This window comes from Cyprinus carpio, chromosome B4, assembly GCF_018340385.1.
Source record: "Cyprinus carpio isolate SPL01 chromosome B4, ASM1834038v1, whole genome shotgun sequence".
Classification (NCBI taxonomy): Eukaryota; Metazoa; Chordata; class Actinopteri; order Cypriniformes; family Cyprinidae; genus Cyprinus; species Cyprinus carpio.
Window position 1 is genome coordinate 26,973,398 of NC_056600.1, and position 4,577 is coordinate 26,977,974.

At 35.6% G+C, this 4,577-nt stretch overlaps 1 long non-coding RNA gene across 1 annotated transcript; it reads left to right on the forward strand.

Moving 5' to 3' along the window:
* The first annotated feature begins 303 nt into the window (after nt 1–303).
* LOC122137182 lies at nt 304–2,180 on the forward strand. Its single transcript, XR_006154676.1, has 3 exons — nt 304–397; nt 474–538; nt 604–2,180. It is a non-coding gene; the product is annotated as an uncharacterized LOC122137182 (long non-coding RNA).
* The last annotated feature ends 2,397 nt before the right edge of the window (nt 2,181–4,577 follow it).

Consider the following 4,577-nt stretch of genomic DNA (forward strand, 5'->3'; position numbering starts at 1 on the left):
TTAATTTTATACCAGTTAAACAAATCAATAAAAAACTCCTATAATTGCAATAATCATATTGCACTTTAAAATAAAAAAACTTGTATTTATTAAATTAAATTAAATGATTAAAGGAGATTTGTACTTGTAGCAGGGTAAGGTATAGCCCAGGTATGATTGGCTGATGTCATGCCAGCCTGTGAACCTATCGGTGTCCCTGCTCCTTAGTGATTGGTTAACGTGATTTAAATCCTATGAACCTATCAGTGTTGGGATTGACACTATAAAAAGGGAAGGGTTTGATTACTCGGGCTGCATCATCCTTGGTACTAGACCTTTGTGGAAGCATGTCATTATGAACAAAGGATAGGGCTTGGTGCATCTTCCTGTTGCATTTTAGCAGTTAGGCCTTTTTCAGGTTAGTATCCCAAATCTGAAAAAAAAAATATATATTTTTAAAGATGCTTTATTTTTAATCATCTTTTGGTCCTCAGCATGCTAGTGGCCGTGGTCTTGCGTGGTGAGCGACCATGCATTTTGCTACATGGTAAATCTCTCGGTAGGTATGATGGGAGTTTGTCATGTTTTTATGAGTGTAATATAGATAATTTTTGTTTTGTTTAGCAGGTGTAACTGCACATCCAGGAGGTTCCAGTAACTTGGTTGGATACTAAAGTACACCAGTGATGTGACTGCACTGCTGCTTTGTTTGTAGTGTGTTGGGTGTTTTTTTTTTTTTTTTTTTTTTTAAATGTGTCTTGAAGTTTGTAGTTAATCATGTGATCATTTTGGAGTAGAAACTTTTTAAAGCAGGGGTTGTAGTCTTTTAGTGTGTCCACCTGGAGTGCGGTGTTTAGCCAATTGTATTGCTTTCACAACTGGTTTCGGTATGGTGTGAGGTGAAAATCCGAAAGGCCCCCGCTAGTCATTTCTCTCCTTCTGGTCGTTCTGTAACTGGTAGATTTGTGTATCTGGTTTGATTTTAGATCGTATCCAAAAAATGTGTTGAATTTTTTTTTCACTTTTGTGTATAAATTGCTTAATTTTTATACTTTGTCCATGTCTCCATGCTCACTCTGCCTTTGGCCACGAACCTGTGTGCCCTTGTATAGGGCTATTATGTCCTGGTATATTCCGGGTGGTGTAGTCGATTATAGGATTTGTATCTGTCATTTTTGGTAATGTCCCCTACCTGACCACCTATTGCCACACACTGAAGGAGATGAGGCTTGCTAAGCCCTCCATTTCTGAGCCAGTTATCTTACCAGAACAGTCCGGCAATATGATTTGTTTTATGGTGTTTAAGTTTCTATAATTTCTTGTGCAATGTGAAATTTATCTATTTTTATCATCCCATTGTGCAATGTGTCTTGCAGGTCCTGGCGAACTCAATAACTCCGATCTATAAAACTGTTGATTTAAAGTTGTTGATGTCCATGTGTTTGTTGAACCACCCAAGGCATTAGGCCCTATGAATTACTATAGGAATTCTTATGAGTTCTTCCAAGAGTTTCTGAAGTGAACTCCTAATGGTTGATGGTTATTTTCAAACATAAGCATGTATGTTTAGATATATAGTGTATATATGAAGGGTGATAGTAGTACAAATATTTGTACTTCATCTAGTCAATACATTTCTACATTTTTGTACAGACAAAAGTTTATTGCAGACATGTTTTATCAGCACTATTCTATGTATACATATTTGATATATACTTTTTTCACTTTCTTCCCTCTTTTTAATTATTTCTTAAATTCATTTAAAAATAAAGAGTAATAAAGATGAGAACAATCAAAACCTTATATCACAATCACACTGAAACTTCAGTTAAAGGTGCAACCTGCCGGTTGTCTTCTTACGACGCACTTAGGGCTTTACGATTACTCCAGAGCATCTGTAGATCTACGAAGATTTTTAAGTGCTACTTAAGTTACGATGCTTTTGGGAAACAGACTGTTTTATTACAATCAGTCGTACAACCGTTTTTATGATCTTCTTAGGCTTTACAATGCTTCTTGCGGCTGTGTCTAATCATATCCAGAGGATTGTCTCCAGCACAATAGGAGCAACACAGAGAGCAACTCTTGGGACAACAATGAAAGACACTTTTTCGTATGTAATTTGCACATGTATACAAATTACTCCACACACCAGGCTTTGCAGTTTATTTATCTTTGTATTTATGATTATTTATCTAAAACTTTGCACAATATTATGGATCCTCAATCTCACACTGGGCCCCATTTTGGCATTAATGTTTATCCATTTTTTTGTCTGGATTTTTCTTTACACCCTGCATCTGAATGCTTCTCCAATCTGATCTTAATTGATCTCCCTAATATGTGCTTCAGTGATCAGTCCAATTACATTGCATTGGGTGTATTTAAACTGGCCGGTTAATGTGATAAAGTGCTTATTAATTCCAGATATTCCAGCACTAACATATATTAAAATCTTTTTAAACTACTGACCATTTTTACCAGAAGAATTTATCATGTTTTTTATTGTAGATTTTGTACATTTTGTTGAACTTGATGGTAGAATTTATAATAAATAATCTTAACATTTAGAAGAAATCATTTTAACTAAGACTGCGTTTAGACTGGCACAAAAAATCAGATTTTTTTTTATCACATCTGACACAGATCAGAATTTGTTGCATCCGTGGAAACACAAAAATACACACGAGATCCGATTTATTCGTATCTGATCTGAACCTCTTCCAAATGTGTATTTTAAATGGATACATATCCGATATCTGGATATCCGACCTAAGTCTACTCACACATATTCGATTCCCCACAGAACTCCCAATGTGAGGGCGACATGTTATTTACATGTTATATATGGCCATATATTTTTGATCATACTATATGCGTTTGCATTTTATTGAGATGGAAACTTTATATAGGCAAGAAATTGCACATTCAGGAGCTGGTTTTCCCCTGCCCCATAAATTTTATATACAGTAGGTAGACAACCAGAATGGGTAATACTGCCGCGTGTGCAGGGCCGCGGCGTTAACTGCAAGTCAGTCACATGTTAAAATCATTTGTGAAACAACCGCCAGGTGATGCAAAGGGACGGATTGGAAACAGAGATGAAAGGACGAAGTAAATCAACAATAACATTATAATATAGCATTGTAACATCCTTAAAGACCATTTGAAAATTTACAGTGAGTTAATTTCAAAACGTGGGATAGTCTTAGGCTACAGTCTATGCATCAAAATTAAAAGAAAGACCTTACACAAAGGCTCTTGTGCATGCTATTGTTTATGTAAGGTTTTTGTACTAAAAATCGCTATTGTGAGTAAGACTGTTTCTTCCGCATCTCATCCAGTGCCTCTTTTTCTAGTACCAAAACGTCGTTTTAGAGCTTGTAATGGAGGCTTGAGCCATTGATAGCATTCTAATGCAGTTATTAATGAAGTTATTAGAAAGAGAGCGAGAGTGACAGAGACACACAGAGAGAGAGAAAGAGAGAGAGAGCTTGTGTGAATTAGGCTAATGTACCTCTGTGCATCTCTAAACACTCTTCTGCTTTAGCGTCTCTAAACAGCGCTGTTATTACATCGCTAGTGAGAAATGTCATGTGTAGCCTTTAAGTTGCTACACTGTATAGGCTAACTGATTAAATCGTCAGGGCAGCGCTGACAACACCTTTTTGTGCAAACTGCGTGACCGTTATTACTGTTAGCTATGCGAAGTGATATGGAACTGTAATGCGGTCAAGAGAGCTGCCTGGAACTATGTTCACTGTGCGTTTCCCAGAAAATAATTGAACACCTCAGAACGTTCGTCAGCCAATCAGATTCAAGCATTAAATGCCCCGTAGTATAACTATATACATATATATACACAGATTAAAAGCGAAATGTTTTCATTTCGGTTAATTCTTGGTTAAAAAAAAAAATCTTCAGGTTCCATATGCAGAGCGAAATGATAACGGTCCAGCATTTAGAACTAATTCTTATTAATTCTGTTATTATTCTTGATAACTGCTAACACTTTTCAATTTTGAAATATGCCTTTACTGTGTGACCAATTATATGGAGAATTTTCAGTTTCAGCTGTTTGATCGCGCTGGTGCCTCACGCGCACATATTCAGTGGAAACAGTGCAGACGTTCACAGTGACATTCAGCGCAACCAGAGGTCCACTTTGGCATATTTTTGCTCATTATGATTTTTTTCCCATCAATACTGAAACGCGTGAACTACAAAGCCTATTTTACCTAATGAATAATGGTTACGCTTCAAACGGGCAACATCACGAATATGGAAAAGTTTAGATTTCTCCCGAATGATAGAGCTCAACCTTACATAAGGTTTCACTTTAAATTATTTATAAATAAATGTATAAATTATTAAATAAATTATTTATAATGTTTATAGCTAAACCTTTATTGTTATTTACTGCAATTATATTTATCCATTAGAATGATATATTTTTAATTCTTGTTCTGTTCTGATAAATTTGTTAAATTTAAAGGATTTGTTGTAAAGTGAAGGGATCTAAAAATATCCTGTTGGTACATTAGCCTATAACATTATTAGGCCTGCCGTTATTATTTCTGAATGTAATAAAATGCAAC